This window comes from Acinonyx jubatus, chromosome B1 (assembly GCF_027475565.1).
Source record: "Acinonyx jubatus isolate Ajub_Pintada_27869175 chromosome B1, VMU_Ajub_asm_v1.0, whole genome shotgun sequence".
Lineage (NCBI taxonomy): Eukaryota > Metazoa > Chordata > Mammalia > Carnivora > Felidae > Acinonyx > Acinonyx jubatus.
The window spans coordinates 97,816,513-97,835,366 of record NC_069382.1 but is presented as its reverse complement, the minus strand read 5'-3'; the positions used below and the strand labels follow the sequence as shown (position 1 = coordinate 97,835,366).

General features: G+C 36.4%; 1 long non-coding RNA gene across 2 annotated transcripts in view; it reads right to left on the bottom strand.

Annotated features, from left to right (window-relative positions):
- LOC128314466 (uncharacterized) overlaps window positions 1–18,854 on the bottom strand; it is an 81,765-nt gene that overhangs the window by 24,151 nt on the left and 38,760 nt on the right. The window contains exon 2 of one of the 2 annotated variants that reach the window (XR_008296142.1): window positions 11,457–11,548. The exons of the other annotated variant lie outside the window; for it this stretch is intronic. This is a non-coding gene — a long non-coding RNA (uncharacterized LOC128314466). The remainder of the gene's footprint in view (window positions 1–11,456; window positions 11,549–18,854) is intronic. 2 annotated transcript variants of the gene reach the window in all.

Below are 18,854 nucleotides of genomic sequence, written 5' to 3'. Positions count from 1 at the left end.
CTCTCTCGAAACAGGAGAAAAAGCAATAGAAATAGATTCCAAGATACAGATAGAGAGATGGAGGGACAGAAAGAGGGGATGCGGAGAGGGAGTTCTAGTTCAGTATTTTAATCTGCTGAAAACTATGATGCATTGAGTTTGTGCAGGTGAAATATTTTGTTTAGTTTTTTATTTATTATTTATTTTTTAAAAAGACAGAGTGTGAGCAGGGGAGGGGCAGAGAGAGAGGAAGAATCTCAGGCTCCATGCTGTCAGTGCAGAGGCTGATGTGGAGCTCGAACTCACAAAACCATGAGATCATAACCTGAGCTGAAATCAAAAGTTGGACACTTAACCGAGTTAACCATGCAGGTGCCCTGAGAAACGTCCAATAAAGTTCATACAATATCCGCAGAGTTGCAATGAATAAACTTTGTTGTCATATCATAAACAGTGACACAGCTGGGGAGATCAGTGTATCTTGGGTGACTTTTTCTATCATATAGACAGGCAAAACCAAGTCACATAAATCCATTCATTCATTTAGTTGGTGCTTGCTGCATAGAAGGCACTATGTGGGACGTGTCCATTCTTCCTTTATCCTCTTGTAAGTAGAGTTGAACCCACCAGAAAATGGAACACTGAAAAGGTGAGATAACTTGCCTTTGGTCACATTATGGTGGATTCAGGGCCTGTTCTATTTGATTCAGAGTTGGCATGGTCCCTGCACTATGCATTCTCTCCATACTGTGATGCTTGGTGTGTTAGGTAGTGCAGAGATAAGATAGAGAATTTGAGGAGAACAAGCCAAAATAAGGAAATTATCAGTAAGAAAACTGAGCAATTAAGTACTTAACTATCTTGTTCACTGTTCTTTTAATGATCAATGGGAGAAGGAAGGAAGGAAGGAAGGAAGGAAGGAAGGAAGGAAGGAAGGAAGGGAGAAAGAAAGAAAGAAAGAAAGAAAGAAAGAAAGAAAGAAAGAAAGAAAGAAAGAGAGAAAAGATAGAAAGAAAGAAAGAAAGAAAGAAAGAAAGAAAGAAAGAAAGAAGAAAGAGAAAGAAAGAAAAGAAAGAAAGAAAGAAAGAAAGAAAGAAAGAAAGAAAGAAGAAAGAGAAAGAAAGAAAGAAAGAAAGAAAGAAAGAAAGAAAGAAAGAAAGAAAGAAAGAAAGAAAAGAAGGAAGGGTGGAAGGAAGAAAACTTAGAGACTGATGACTAAAAATTATCTTTCAGAATCTAGCACATAGATTAATGAAAAATGGAAAGAATATTTAGTAAAAATAATTATCCGATCCATTTTTATGTTTATATTCATGTCACACAAAACAAGGAGCAAAATCTTATTTTGGAGTAGTGATTTTCAGGCAACTGTATCATTATAAACTGCATTTTTCACCTCATGGAAGTATTTCTTAATAAATTGTAGCCAAAAAGATTTCACCTACATATCAATTTCATCTTAGGATAGGTCATCCCATTGACAGAAGTCCCCAGACAATATTCCCTTAGATATTCAGACTTTTGATAACTATTTGTAATTTTTTTTTTTTTACCATCATGGGAATACCATCATATTCTGAAAAGTGCTCAGATTTCTCATTATACTAGTCAAACACTTAAGCATTGTATTAGTTAATCAGCCATTTGTTCCACAACCTCAACTGTAGGTAATGCCTTTTGAATCTTTTACATTATTGAAAATTCGATTTGGCAGACCTAGTCTTACATTAGAATCTACTGAACATCATAAAAGTGTTTTCTCAGTGTTAAGATTGCCATTCATCCTTCATATTGTTGTGGTACATATGTTACTAAAACAAACTCATTAATTGTTAATTATTTATGACATGGAAAAAGGATGCCTACCAAGAGATACCTTAATTTGTAAATTTTACATAAATTTTAGTACTCTAAATTTTATATAAATCTTTAGTTTCTTTAATTTGTTAAATTTAGCATAGACAAATTTACTATGATTTAGCCCCTTACTTATACAGGCTCCTTGACAGAAGGACCCTAGCAATGTTTACAGGGTCACAATAATTTTTGTGAAATTTATCATTATAAGACACTTTAACTGAAGTTGATTAAGACCACTGTCTTTCCGAGTGCCATAGTGGCTCAGTTGGTTGAACATCCTACTCTTGACTTCAATGCAGGTCATGATCTCATGGTTTTTTGTGAGATGGAACCTGTCAGGCTCTGTGCTGAATCAGTTGGGATTCTCTCTCCCTCTCCCCTGCTCGTGTGCACGCAGATGTACTCTCTCTCTCTCAAAATAAATAAGTAAATATTTTTTAAAAATTCTGCTATCTTTCCATCCCCACTTCCCCCAATGTCAAGCCATATTGGAGTGGCCACAAACATGTGTGGGAATCTGGATAAAGGTAGTTACTTATCCTGAGGATACTTTGAGTTTGGGTTTAGTGGGATACATTTATGTAGCTCACAATAACTTTCCTATACACGTAGAGTAATTGCCCACTGTCTGAATGCAGAGATGGCTATTCCAGGAATCTTAATCCTGACTCAAAAGACAGAGTAGAGGTCCTTTGTCATCAATTCAAAGACCATGTGATTACATTGCATAACAAAACTTAAAATACCCTAAAATCATAAGGTTCTCTGTGAAAGGCATTTGATAAAGATGTTCTCCTATATAGTAGTCCCCCTTATTTGCAGGGGATATGTCCCAAGCTCTGGTGGATGCCTGAAACTGTGGATAGTAGTGGACTCCACGTATACAGTTGGCTCTTAACAAGAGTTTACACTGCACAGGCCCACTTATACAGTACTATACTATAAAAAAATTCATGAAAGTGTATTTTCTCTTCCTTATAATTTTCTTCACATTTTTTTTTCTCTAGATCACTTCATTATAAGATGATAGTATATAACACATATGCAGAATATGTTTTATCGACTATTTGTGTTATCCGTAAGGTTTCTGTTCAACAGTAGGCTATTAGTAGTTAAGCTTTTGGGGAGTCAAAAGTTAAACTCAGTGGGGGTTTGGCACCCCTAATCCCTGCATTATTCAAGGACCAACTGTACTATTTTTTTTTCCTGAGGTTAAGATACCTACCTATCCTAAAGTTTAGTTTATAACTTAGGCATAGTAAGAGATTGACGATAATAAGTAATAATAAAATAGGGCACAAAGCAATATACTTTAATGCAAGTTATGTGAATGTGGTCTTTCTCTCTTTCTCTCTCTCAAAATACTTAATGTATTATATTCACCCTTCTTCTTAGAATGAATGGTATGAGATGATAAAATGCCCACGTGATGAGATGAAGTGAGGTGAATGATATAGGCATTATGATGTAGTGTTAGGCTACTGTTGACCTTCTGATGACATGTACAAGGAGGATCATCTGCTTCCAGGCCACAGTTGTCCATGGGTAACTGAAGCCACAGAAAGAAAACCACAGATAAAGGAGAGACTAATGTGTTTGACAGCTGTATAATGTTAATGGTCCTGTATAACATTATTGATGATGATGGGTAGAGGTAAGGGAGACTTTCTAAACTATTGGGGGAAAAAGTTGTGTTCACCAATACTAAAACAAAGACTAAATTCTCTTCCTATTATTCTCTCAACAGAAAATAGTACAAAATTATTATAATATAAAAGCGTACACAAAAAAATTAGGAAGACAATAAATTAATAAAACTATTATGATTTTTCTGGTATTTTGATGCTTACTATATTTATAACCTCAGAAAAATTTGGAATTTATTGCAATTCTTTTCTTGTTATATATATATATATATTTGTTATGAATTTTTAAGGGGTCCCCAATTATATAAACTTCTAAACTGACAAAACCTGGATTCAACCCTGTAGGCCAGGAAACCAAAATAATTCACCTTATTTTTATAAGAAGATTAAATGTTTATTTCATGTTAAATACAGTTATTTTTTTTTAAAAAATAAAGATTTGTTTAAATTTCTCCCTCTTTGTTTTCACTAGATTCTACCAAGGTGAAGGACATATTTAGATAGTTTTTCTTCATATGGCAATTCTGTTGCATTGCTCTGTGGCCTGACAAATTAAATCAAAGAAAGTGGTTTAGAAATTTGCAAGGATTCAGTTTTGCCATCTATTAAGTGACACTATGAATTAGATTGCCCACTTTCCCTTTCCTCTGGTCACTTTGGTTGTACATTTTGCTAAGTGAGAAAAAAAGAGACAGATACTCATCACAAATAGTACACAATAATTATATAGTGTGTATTTTTACTTAGGACAGACTTCCAACTTCTCTGTGGTTTAATTTCAGAAATAACGTGGTACCATTGATACATGCCTCACAGGAAAACTCAGAGGGTTGGTAATATAATACCAATAAAAGGTCCTGGAAGAAAAATGGCCCTTATGAGTGAGGTGGTATTATACATGATGTGTGCTGAGCAAATGGGATTATTCCAGAATGGCTGCAGTCCCTTGGTTTCATGAATAATCCTTTAAAAGCAAAGAGATAAACCCCTGAGGTTAAGTTACAGCCTGATGAAATACTTGAAATGACCAAAGTTGGAATTCAGACATTGTTGTACTTCAGAGATACGGAACTACTAGCATTTCTTACACTTGTCCAGAATAATGTCGTATTATTCTGCCCTCTCTCCATAAACTGGAGCTTATTAGGCTAAGCAACTTTCTGTCTAAGTTCTACAGGCATAACACGGTGGCTGCCACCAGATAAAAGGGGTGCTGAATATGTTTTCATGCAACACTGGCCACAGCCTTAATTTTTCATCACTTCTATTTCTTTCCTACCTGCCCAGTACCTTTTTTTAAAATAACAAAACACAGATGTTAACATTTAAACATTTCCTCGTATTACTTATATATCATAAAATGACAATACTGAGAACAAATGTTGAAGAAGTCAGAAATTTTAATACACTTGAATTCTTACTAGCCATTGCAAATTCAAATCTTATTCTAACTCATTCAAAGCATTTTCCTAAATGCAAAGTCATTGGAAGACACACTATGGACTCCCAGTACTTTGGTGTTTTGGAACCACCTTGATAAAAATAGCCCTCACAGAAAGTTGACTCTGAACTTACTTGAGAGGTTTTTAAGCACTGCTCACAGCTGATCAGAGACGAGACATTAAGTTGCCTCCTTAGGACTTCTGATTAGCTATTAGCTCACCTGGCTGGGATTTCCAGATTTGTACAGCTTTTTGCTCCATGTGGCCCGAGGTAGAAAAGAAATATCCACCTCAGTATATAAATATTTTCAGGAGGCATCAGTGCCCAGATTTACCCAAACCTCTCAGAGACTTTCTTTCTGGTAAAGTGTTTATTTCCTGTTTCTTCTAATTTCTCTACTTTTCTAAGAGATTCTGTCCTTTAAAATGACCAACTGGCATAAAAAGCTAATGTACACTAAAATTTTTTTATAAGCTATTCAAGCCTTTTCTTTTTATAAGTATTTATTCCTAGAAGCTTCTAGCACCAACTTACTTCTTAAAGAGAACTTAGATTTTTATCATAGCTTTTATTTAAAAAAATGAACAACATACTCAAGTTTTGAATAGTTTATAGAAGTTCCCTCTCTTAACTAAAGAGCCCGTTGTCTAAACAAAAACTCAAATATCCAGATTTTCTTGATAACCAGAAAAACCATATTGCTGCAAACTGTTTAAGTTCTACTGATAATGGAACTCATTCAAGCAAAATAAAATGAATATTCTTACAGATATCTGTTATGAAAATAGGTTTTCTTTTGTCTTTCCTGGTAAGCATGTATTGTTTTGAACGTTAGTGGTAAGAAAAACTAAGCTACATATATGGATATAATTTTCTTTGATGTAAATTTCTCTTCTGTTACTTTCCTCACCTCCCATTCGCAATTATGTGTTGCTTTATGAAGCACCTGTGACACTGTTAACTTTATGTCTTCAAATAAATATGGTCATTTACTCTAGTTCTGCTCCAATAGCTTGAAAAGTTCCCATTAAACATCCAGGTATCTTCCTAATTAAAGCAAATGCTAAACTCGTAAAGGCCCATTGGAAAATTCCTCTGATGTTTGACACAGTCGGCAAATCAGCAACGAAGGCTTCTGTTTAAGCTTCCTTAAACTACAAAGGCATTTCTTCAACTGTGAGCCAGCTATCTAGCCGGTGTAACTTTTCCAAAGAATTTCAGAAGTAACCCTTAGCTTCTTGGGTTGGAAAAATATCTCTTATTTATACAGAGAATCAAAAGCTTTAAATGAAACCTTATCTTAGGAAACTATCCCTGGAAGCTTACTGCACAACGTTTTGTTATACAAAAACCCAGTTTCAAAGCAAATGCATCCATAGTTGAAAAAAAAAAAAATCTTAGTGTGGATAGTGAAAATGGTCTAGCCTGAACTCTTAAAAGGGCGGCATCTCAACTGGTTATTTTTTAATTGACTCAAATAGCTATGACTGGGGTGCCTGGGTAGCTCCGTTGGTTAAGCGTCTGACTTCGGCTCAGGTCATGATCTTGAGGTCTGTGAGTTTAAGCCCTGCATGGGGCTCTGTGCTGACAGCATGGAGCCTGGAGCCTGCTTGAGATTCTGTGTCTCCCTCTCTCTCTGCCCCTCCTCTGTTCATGCTCTGTCTCTCTCTGTCTCTTAAAAATAAATAAAAGTCAAAAACAAAATAAAAAAAAAATAGCTATGACCTTGGCATAATTCCGGTTAACAGAGCCAGGCAATTGCTTTTGAATTACCTCGCCACTTAAGGTAATCACGAATAATGCCAGACATGTGTTTCTTTTCAGGATGTTAACAAAGATTCCAGATTCAAAAATATGTGAAAAGAGGCATGGGATGTATCTGCTTTGGAGCTGTCTTTGCAGGCCAGCCCACAGTTTAATATTTCTGCTCTGGCAGTTAGAGCCAAGGTTCGTGTACCCTCCCTGTCTCACCGTCCTAAGTGTCTTCTCATGCCAATCCAGCCTCTAAACACCCATAGAAGTATCTTCTGAACATGTAAACATGGGTAGAAGATCTTCAAATTTTCTCAATTTTTTTTTTATAGAAAAAAGTTTAAAATCCCTAGCACGATGTCCAAATCCTGATCTGGTTTGGCTTTTTCTTGACTAGGTCTCTTCTCCGAACGTGCTGTCCTTTTCTTGGTGCCCCAGCACCCCACCCAGCCTTAACACACCCTGAGCTCTCCAGACACTGCCTTGTAACTCAAGCTGATCTCATTGTCTAAATGGCCTTTCAATCCATAGATACCCTTCAGGTATCTGTTCTTATAACACCTTCCCCAAAGACACCTTCTCAAATATTCCTACACGCAAAATATCTTTCCTTCTTCTACTTCATATAGCATGTATAAATGTCATGTGCACTTACAAAATCTATCACATGATGCCTTATGTTGTTTAAGTATGTTTCTGTCTTCTCCACTACATCATAATCTGGAGCACAGAGAGCTCTCTGTATCTTAGCCATATCTATAGAATCTTTTATGACTTCTTCCCGTTGCTTCCCCATCCAATGACTAGAAAGGGGGTTTGCATATAGACTTTTTAAAATATTTGCTATTTAGTTGAAGTATTGCATAGCTGCTTGTGATGGTAGTTTTCTATTTATAAATAAAAAATTAGTTTACTTGAATACGTGAGGCATGTTTTGACTCCTATAAAAAAACGAAAAATATGCTTAACAAACTTTTCTACTTTCATTTGATTCCCTATAGAGAAGTTTCTTTTCTTTCTTTCTTTTTTTTTTTTTTGGAAGTTTCTATCCAAATATAGAAGAACTGATTGTTGGGAATGCAACTGTGGCAATGTACTTAAATGCTATTTCTCTTCAATTTCTATTTATTTCAAAATAACAAAGTAATTGTAACAAAAATATGTACACACACAATACCAAAATACAAATATATAAAAAGGAGTTTCTTCATCAGTTTGGGCTTCTATAACAAAGTAATATAGACTGAGTGACATTTATTCCTTACATATCTAGAGTTTGGAACTCTCAGATGAGGGTGCCAGCATGGTCCAATTCTGGTGAGAGCCTTCTCAAGGTTGCAGACTGCTGACTTTTCTTTGTATCCTCACATGGCAGAAAGCAGAAGGGAGAAGCAAGTTTTCTCATGACTCTTGTAAAGGGCACTAACCCCATTCATGAAGGCTTCATTGTGACCTCATCTCATCCTAATTACCTCCCAAAGGTCCCACAATAGGGTATAGCATTCCACCATGTGAATTTTGGGGGGATACAAACATTCCATCCATAACAGAGGAAAAAGTGAAAATTATGTCTTCTCCCACTTTTGTCCACCATTTCTCCTTCCTAGAGGCGACCTTACCAGTTTCTTATATAGATTCCCTCCCCCCACCCCGCCCTGTCTGTCTCTATTGATCATGGTGTTTTGTTTCAAGGTTAGAATGTTTGCTTGATTTGGAAGAAGTGCCAGTTTCCATTAGTTCATGTAACTACCAGTAAATTCCTAAAATCCTTCAAATAACTATCTGCAAAACAAGTTCTCAGAGTGATTCTCTACATCTTAGTCTTCGCCATCTATGCTTGCACATGCAAAGTTACAGGATATTTGCGCTTTTGCACAAAAATTATCTTTCGAATATCTACAATTTATCCAAAACAGCACTGTATCAGACAATCTCATTTGTTATATCCATTAATCCTCACAACAAAGATATAAATTTTTGCCTCTCATCCACAGGCACAGATGCAGATTGAGGTTTAAGATTCTAGGGCTGGCCGGTAACCAGAATGCAATTCAGCACAGGTTTATCAGACTCCAAATTCAAGTAGAATCTCCAATCATGGGACTGTATGACTCCATTATTTGGCTGTATCGCTTTATAATTACTTTCTTTCTTCCTTCCTTTAGCAGTCAGTATCAAGTTATGTCATTTATATGTGTTTCATGTTGCTACAGGATTATTATAAAAATAACTCTTTTAAATAATAAAATTATAAAATGATCCAAGAAGTGGTTCTAAGTAGTTTGGGGGGGGCGGGAACCCTAAAAGTCATTTTAATACCCTACTCCTTAATTTCAAAGTTTCTAGAGACAAATTAAAAAGTCTACTGGAAATTGATCTGCTACAAATTCATCCTAAGAATTTCAGGGTTGTAGGCTTGTCACAAGAGTAGCATGATAGCCGATTCCTTGTGAATAACAAAACTTGATGAAGTTAATGAACATGCTTTGAAAATAAAGACTACAGTGCAATGCAGTCAAGTTTTTTATTTGCCTGAGTAATTGTCCTGCCGTCCTTTTGAGCTTGTCTCCATCCCTTCCATTTTTTCTGTTATTATATTGAGATATACTTCACATTTTGTTTCCCTGATTTGAAACATAACAGCCATTAACTCAAGCACACACTTAATATTGATGTCTTTCTTTTGTCTCTCTTTTTAAATACGAGGTTATAATTAAACAATTAAATGTTGATTTAACAAATTATTCAAGAGACTAAAAACAAGATAGTATACTAGAAAACATACTAAGTTCAGTCTCATTTTGAGACATGGATTAAGGCTTTCTTTTTTTCTTTCTTTAATCTGCTTATTTGTTCGTTGAATAGACTAAATCTACTTAGAATGACAACAGAATAAGTCACTATTGTGTATTATTATTACTGTCATTATTATTTTGCACCTTGGTCTCTTTGTGGAGAGCATTAAGCCAGCTGAGAAATCTCCAAGGTCATTTCAAGGACTGATATTCCACTCTGTTGCTTTCCTTGAGAACTTTTGACTTTCGACGCTGTACAGCCTGAGACTGCTGGAAAGAGAGGGTTTTGTGACAGGAGCACCTGGAGCTCCCTAGAGGGTAATCTTTTTGGCTTTACTGCTTCCTTGACTTCTTAAATTGTGGTGGTGACTGAGTCCTCCGCACTGCCTGGGCTTTAATTAAAATAGGACCTTTGATACCAGAGGAAATGAAGTACTGAGAGTTCTGGCATGGAAAGCATTTCACATTTCCTTTGGACGTTTGGGAGTTGGAGTGCCATGTTGCTTCTAGGGATTTGATGACACCATCCATTTAAAAATTTTTTTAATATCTGTTTAATTTATTTTTGAGGGAGAGAGAGAGAGTGTGTGTGTGCACAAGTGGGGGAGGGGCAGAGAGAGAGGAAGACACAGAATCCGAAGCAGGCTCCAGGCTCTGAACTGTCAGCACAGAACCCGACTAGGGGCTCAAACTCACAGACTGCGAGATCATGACCTGAGCCAAAGTTGAACACTTAACCGACTGAGCTATCCATCGGTGCCCCGATGATACCATCCATTTTAAACCATATCCTTCTCCCTACTTCATAGCACAGGGTACAGTTTATGATCTTATTGTCTTACATGCAAGATAACAATGAATACCAATATTAGCTCTGCTTTTTTATAGCACTTATATAAAGTGTTTTAAATATTTAAATTCAGATACAATGGAGGGATTCCTATAATCACCGTATCTGGTTAATAATCAACTCAAAAACGCTGATGGCAAAATATATAAAACGAACTACTATTAGTTTATTCTTCTGCATAGTTTGCACAAAAGCTGTTAATTAGGAGAGGAAACAAGACATGAATTTAAAAAACTAAAAAGATATTTGATCTTCATGGTTCTTTAAGCTGGCGAAACAGGTCATCCAGGTATATGCTTATTCAGGAAGAGTTAGAACGTCCATGGGAGAAATCACTTCCTTGAGAATAAGGTTGATTTGCAACACCTTAAATTCTAACCCTGCAACTTTGCTACAGGTGTGGGATCATTCTTCATGTATTTTATACGATCTTTTATCCATAGTCTGAATGTTCTGCCAAGCATTGATTCATTATCATTAAACTGATAAATGGTCTTCAAGATTCCCCACAATCATTCTGTGATGAATCATTCCCCACAATCATTCAACCCTGCTGAAATAGCCCTTTCCAGAATGGATAGCTATGAAAGGGATTGGAATGCCAGTCAAATTTTAAGATTTAATCAAAAGGGAGTTACATACATTTATGGCTGTAAATTCTGTTTGCCAAAGACAATTTATTTTTACCTTTTCCTTTGGATTTCATAGTTGTTTTTGCTGAAAGATACATATATTAAAGCAGTACAAACATAATGGAAATATCCTTTAAATTTAATAATTTACTGTTCTTCATGGAGTTACCAGGACATACATAAGTTAGAAAGCTGTGTTTGTTTTTTTTTTTTTTTTCTGTTATGTTTCACTGTGTTTTCTCCAGTGCAGTTTGATTTTTATCAGTAGGGTGTTGACATCATTTCCTTTATAAGTGGCCATTGTTTAACACTGGTCAAGAAGGACAGGAAAGGGGCAATATATTTATTTATATAAAAGGCTCTAATCAGGAAAATGTTTTCTTGGGTACTTCATTTCCTCATTGTCAAAAGTGAGGTTCTTATAAAAAAATAGTGATGGTATTTTATATCTAACACAAAAGCATGGTAGTTTGTTTTTGTTCATGAAGCTTTTACTTACCTCTACATCACTTTTGATAGACAGTTTTTATTTTAGATATTACTTTTTATCCTCTCATAAATTCCAGAAAGAGATTTTGACATTAGGATCCCCTGAAATTAAAAAAAAAAAAGAAAAGAAAAGCAAAAATCAAATACATTAATGCTTAGCAAAGATTGAGTTGTCTTCTATAATTTAACAGTCTCTTCTTAGTGCAAATCCAGCTAAAATGGAAAGGATTAAACTCTGAGTTGATCAAAAGATTGGAGGAGGCTTGGGGTTTCAGTTCAACTTAGAGGCTGAATTAGAAAGCAGGGAGAATGGAATAATAATGAGAAAGTATATGATTCCCCGAAGTATGCTTTAATCCCCTTTTCTTCTTCTGGCCATAGTTTCTTTTTCAAAAGTAGAGTTCAGAAAATAAGGGCAAAATATGATCTTTTAGATCAAGCTAAAAATATTTCTTCTCCATATCTTTAATGATAGTGCACTATGAGACACTTCTTTGCACATTAGTGAATCTACAGCTAATTTTTTCACTCAATAATATGTATTTATTGATACTTACTATGTCTTAAGTCACTTAACTGAATGCTTTGCATCAGTCATTTTTTCCTCACAGAAAGAGGTTGGTTCAGTTATCGACTATCACAGGGTAAGGAACACTGAGGCCTGCCTAAGATCATGGAGCTGGTAAATCACAGAGCAGGGTTAATCAGCAGTTAGCCTGACCAGAGCCTACACTCTTAAAACTGTTATGATGATTGCCTAAGGTGAGATGATATTCACTACGCATATTGTTCTCAATGGACATTGTTTTAAATATATTTAAAAGAAATTGATATATAAATATATGTATCCTCAAAATATTAGGGGTGCCTGGGTGGCTCAGTTGGTTGCGTGTCCAACTTCAGCTCAGGTCATGATGTCGCGGTTCGTGAGTTTGAGCCCTGCGTCGGGTTCTGCGCTGACAGCTCAGATCCTAGAGCCTGCTTAGGATTCTGTCTCCCTCTCCCTCTGCCCCTCCCCCACTCACTCTCTATCTCTCTCAAGAGTAAATAAACATTAAAAATTTTTTAAAAATAACAAAATATTTATCACCAGGATTTCAGGGCTAAGTCTTAGAGACATAGAGATGAATCATCTAGAGATTTGTCTCTCGTCCATCTTAGAATCTGGTGATGGAGGAAACCACTTTATATACTTACTTAGTGGACAGTATAGTTATAAAAACAACAACTGTGGGCTCATTTAAGATAATAAATTGTAGTAAGTTTAAAAATAATTGTTTAGGGTGCCTGGGTGGCTCAGTCAGTTGAGCATCTGACTTCGGCTCAGGTCATGATCTCGCGTTCCGTGAGTTCGAGCCCTGAGTCGGGCTCTGTGTTGACAGCTCGGAGCCCAGAGCCTGCTTCAGATTCTGTGTCTCCCTCTCTCTCTTCCCCTCCCCCCACTCATGCTCTGTCTCTCTCTGTCTGTCAAAAATAAATAAACATTTAAATTTTTTTAATAATTGTTAAATAACTTACATGTGGCTAATATAAAAATCTTATTTTTTATTCAATAACATATATATCTATATGATTGCATAACAATAGATTGTTCATATTGTTCCATAAAGAAAGTGTGCCATTTCGTCAAGCAAACTATAATATCTGACTGACAGGTGCATAATAGTTTTAATCCCCATAGCATCCTAATGAACTTTCCCTTTAGCTCATAGTCTCTATGATACTACAGGTGGGACAAGGTATCTTTATTATGTGAAAAGCATTGTAATGGAATGGGAAAAAACAAAAACACAAACAAACAAACAGATAAACATAATATTGAGGGTCAGCAGGTAGTCTTCCTATACCACATCTGACTTCATTTTTCATTTTTTGTTGTTGTTGTTGTTTTGTTTGTGTGTTTATTTATTTTTTATTTTTTATGATTTACATCCGAATTAGTTAGCATACAATGAAACAATGATTTCGGGAGTAGATTCCTCAGTGCCCCTTATCCATTTAGCCCATCCCCTCTCCCACAACCCCTCCAGTAACCCTCAGTTTGTTCTCCACATTTATGAGTCTCTTCTGTTTTGTCCCTCTCTCTGTTTTTATATTATTTTTGTTTCCCTTCCCTTATGTTCATCTGTTTTGTCTCTTGAAGTCCTCATATGGGTGAAGTCATATGATTTTTGTTTTTCTCTGACTGACTAATTTCACTTAGCATAATACCCTCCAGTTCCATCCGCGTAGTTGCAAATGGCAAGATTTCATTCTTTCTGATTGCCGAGTAATACTCCATTGTATAGATATACCACATCTTCTTTATCCATGCACTACTAGGCATTTATCCACAGGATACAGGTGTGCTGTTTCGAAGGGACACATGCACCCCCATGTTTATAGCAGCACTATCAACAATAGCCGGAGTATGGAAAGAACCCACATCTGACTTTATAAGCACTGGGACTTTAGGCTGTGTCCTCATCTGTCAAAATATAGATACATGTCTCCTATCTCATGGATTGGGTAGTTTTAAGGATTAAATGAAATGTAGGTAAAGCATCTTACAGTTTAAATAGCTAAAACGATGTCTATCATAACATGGGCTCTTAATGAACACGAGTCTCTGTTGCTAAACCTCAGATCTTTCCGTTTCATGACAACATGAAGAGTACAGTTGTTACTGTCATGGTGGAAATGTATCTGGTGGGGAATACAGAGTCAGAGTAAAGCAGACTAGGCTCAAGTCTTTCTCTGGTTTGTGTTCTTTCCATGTGCCTGGAGGAGAGGCTGTCCTCCACCCTCCTGCCTGTCCTGTCTTCCTACTGGAATTTCATGATGGACAAATGGCTATTTGGTGAGCCCTTCCTAGCTTCCAGGGCACATAGGCACAGATTCTATTTGGGCATTTCCTGTGCTGATATGGTGCTTATAGGGAGAGCATTTCAGAAGATTAAAATTAAACACACACACACACACACACACACACACACACACCAGAGAAACCCTGACTGTGTTCCCCAGCAATCATTCTTTCTCCTTATCTATGACAACTGAAGTGTTCTTTAGAGGTTTTAAAGTCCTACTTCTCAAGAGAATACAAACCCAGAATGAGAAAATGGCTTGCTTAGAATTTGGTATGTGACTCACATGTCCACTTCCAAACCATTATTCTTCCCAGGCAATAGAATATCGTAAGTGTCTGTGTAACCAACTGCATAGAGCTAAGCAGACCTGTGGCCTAATATCTGTACTGATTTACCTTCGGGAAATGTCAATCCAATGAGTTTGAACAATCATATATATCTTTACTGTGGGTTTTTCTTTGGGAGAAATATGAAGGATTTAGAGGGCACTTAATTCAGCCTGACTTCTTGAAATTCATCTGGGGACATTTCTTCCATCTCCAAAGTTTAATTTCTTACCAGCCAAGATTGTACCCAACCTCTGTGCACAATTTCCATGCACACTGTCTTCCATGCCTTTCCATCTACTCCTCACACACAACTGTCCCATCTTGTCTAATGGGAAAGGTCATCCTTCTCTGCCTCTGATTCTTCTTTAGCAAGGCATATCTCTGCTAAAATTAGGGGAGTGATGTCCTCCATCATCTTGTTATGTTGATGATTATGACACATGTCACCTTTATTTTACAATCTTCTAAATATTAAAATGAAAGATCAAACTTGTCAGATAACTATTTTCTCAGGCAATGGTCAGGAAAATGTATGCTGTTCCAAGGAAACTGCCTAATAACCTGGAGCCACTAACACCTCCCTCTGAATCATTGTTGACAAAGAAATAAAATATAGGGGGACTGTATAGTGAGGGCTTCTAGGGAACATGGGGTTGGGAGTCAGTGTGGCTTATTGCATTTTCTCTATTTTTTTATTGTGTTTTTGTATGTGTGTTTTCTTTACTAGATTGGGGGCCAGATTGTTTTGTTCCCCAGGGCTAGTATTTTACCTCGAAAAGACTGGCCACTCAATAAGTGTTCAGGAAAGAATGGATGAACAAATGAAAATATCTATGAAAACTATTTTTTGTTTTTTGGTAGGCACTGAGTACAGGGGAGAGCAAAGGGAGAAAGAATTGCCCAATTCCACAGCTTCTAGCCTAAGATGGTGGCAGAAGTCTGACTTGAGCTGTATTAAAGATATCCCTCCCTCCTGCTTTAAACATCCATGCAAGGCCTGCAGCCCCAGAAGCCATCTTGGTTGCTGTCTGGGAACACAGAGGCGGCTTCCCGTGTGGTCTCTTGCGGGAGTCCATGGGGGCTAACAGACCCCATCTGCCTGGAGCAGTGCTCTAATCCCTTCCCTGGGCTCTCCGCTGTGAGGACACCACTCCACAGTGCCAGGTTGAGAGCCGTCACGCTCTCTCTGTTCTCAGCTGCTCCTTTCCTGCAGAACCTGCCAGGTTCCCATCGTCTCTCTCTGAATAGATAGCTAGTCTACCAGGCCAGCAAAATTTTTAGATTTTGCACTTTTAGGTTTTGACCGTTAGAGTCAAGAATAGCATAAATCTGAGTCCCCTACAGCTGACCTCCCCCCTCCTCCACCTCCACTTCCACCATCACCTGACACAGGGCCTTTCTTTACATTGAGAGCCTCCAGTTGTCCAAAGGGAGATAAATTAGCAGCTCTCCCAGACAGCAGTTCAATAAGGTGAGAGCATATTGATGACATGGGCTGTGGCTGCAGCACCGAGCTTAGAAAGCCAGTTTTGAAATTGCAAAGGTGCTTTAATAGCATAAATAAGCACTATAAACATTTTAAAAATTCCATCTCCCTTATCTGATTGAGACTGATCCAGGTTATCTCAGCAGCTAAATGGAAGTGCATTTTAAATGAAACAGGAGGCAAACCTAAATACTTTAAGCACAAGAACAGAATTGGCGGCGGGGGGGGGGGGGGGGCGACCTCTAGTGCCTTATCTCATTTACATAGTCCCTATAAAAAATGGTGTTATTCTTAAAGAAAAATTTTCACTGACAGAGTGGCCTGTTGATAGTTCTATGGATTTTAATAATTCACGTACCAAATGTTAGCTTTAAAAATTCCATGAGATAAATTTGATTTTAAAGTTAAGTATTATTTGAGTCAAGATAAATTGATAAAAAATTGCAAAATGACTCATTGCTCTCAAAATTGCTTTTCACTGATATAAAAATAAAAGTGAGATTGAACATGGATGAACTAATTTGAATTTATAACATTTTACTCCCAAAGGGGCATTCTCCTTTTTTAGATAAAGGGCTGACAGCTGCACATTTACATTGTGATATGCACTCATGTGATTTCAAACATTTCTCACCTAGATGTTTAGCAGACATACCTGACCAATGGGAATTCCCAAGAAACAGACTTTCCGTTTCTTATTTTTTTCTTAGTCCAAAGTTAACAATGCTGCATTTTATACAAAGGCAGTGGCTCAATGAATTAGCAATTACCTACATCCAAAGAAAACTGCCATTGAATAATTATATGCATCACACAGTCATTATTGAAGAGATAGAATCCAAAAGCCAAAAATTATTTTAAACATTTTAGAACAGATCTTTATTTTTTTAAGTGATTTATTTATTTGTGTGTCTGAGAGAGAAAGCATAAGCAGGGGAACGGCAGAGAGAGAGAGGGAGGGAGACATAGAATTCAAAGCAGGCTTCAGGCTCCAAGCTGTCCGCACAGAGCCAATGCAAGGTTTGAACTCACGAACCATGAGATCATGACCTAAGCCAAAGCCAGAGGTTCGACTGACTGAGCCACCCAGGTGCCCCTAAAAGCCAATAATTTTTAACACTAGCATATTTGTGCCCTAATATGGACTGGCTTATAATCACCTGCTATGATTCATAATCATTTAGATAGCATCTCGCATTCCTAATAAATCATCAAATGTACAGCATAAGGAATAAGGTAAAAGCCAATTAAAAATAGAATTAATAAAAACCAAAAGTATTTTTACATGTTAGTTCAAAGAAATTGTGATCATTTTATGTTTTTCTGACCCTTACTGGTCATTTATAGGAGCAACTTGGTGCCATACTCAGTGAACATGAATAAAAAGAAAGACACTTGATGTGCATGCAGTGTTGATCACTGCATAATTTTAGACAACTGCTAGTCTCTGAAATATAAGTATAATAGGATAATGAGTGTTACAGTCTTGAATAAAATTCACAGAAGTGGTGTCAAGATATTAAATTGTCTACAGACTCTTGCATTGTGGAAAGCAGTCCAAAATGCTAAATGACATCCAAGAAATGTGTATATAACTGGAGTTATCCACCCACAAGTCTAAAATTCTTTTAATCAGTGTCATAATTCTTTTATTTGATGAGAGATCTCTTTTCACATTCACTCTTATCTCTTCACATCTTTTCACCTCTATATGTTATGATTTCTTGTAAGACAGTTTTTTCAACCCGTATCCCTGTTGTATTGTGCTAAATCCAATAACTCTATACCATCCTGCTGTGTGACATTGAATGATGTAGTTCCTATCTGGACTAATGTTTCTTTAGGCCACTGCCACCCCCCAAATCATCAACTAGCAGTTCTCTGGCTTTTCAGTAATATTATTATTCACAGCAATATTCTCACAAATGTTTTCATTCCTTCTCCATTAAACATTTGCCAATTGTCTGATATGTAAAGGCATAATATTGGTATTATCATAGAAGGAGTAAGTTATTTTTAAATTAATGATTAAATACATCTTCTATTACGACTTACAGAAAAATGAAGCCGAAAACATGGGAATGCATCTTGAATCCTGATATTAATCAGATACGTGCAAATTTAAAAGATAAGCTACCGCTGTTTAAATATTTCTAGTGCTTAAACAAAATGTTGTGTCGAGGTGCATCTGGGATTATTATAATTGGCCCAACTTTCTTAGTGGACCACTTGGTCTTATGTTTTAAAAGCACTAAAATGTGTGCTATCCTAATGAACAAACCCCATCTCTAAGAATATTTTCTTTTTTTTTTTCCTTTTTTTTTTTCCCTAGGGATATTTTCTAAAGCAGTATTAACAGGCATGCAAATATTTATTTATAAGATTTTCATTACAGTTTTATTAAAAATGCACAAAAATGGCTGTATACGTAAATTGTTTCATTCAAGTAATAAAGTGATATGATGAGTTTAAGATAACAATCTGAAAATATATCTATTACTGGTAAGGAAGGGTGTTTATGTTTTATTGTGAGTTAAGCTACTGGTCAATTATAAACAACTTGTATAACAATTGTTATATGTATTTGGGGGAGAGGTCTAAAATATATACACCAAAAATAGTTTACAATGGTTTTCGCTAAACAATGAATTATAGAAGATCCCATTTTTTCATTTCCATTTAACAGTATTTTCTGATTATCTATAGTAACTATGGATGGCACAATTTTTCAAAACTTCCTAAGA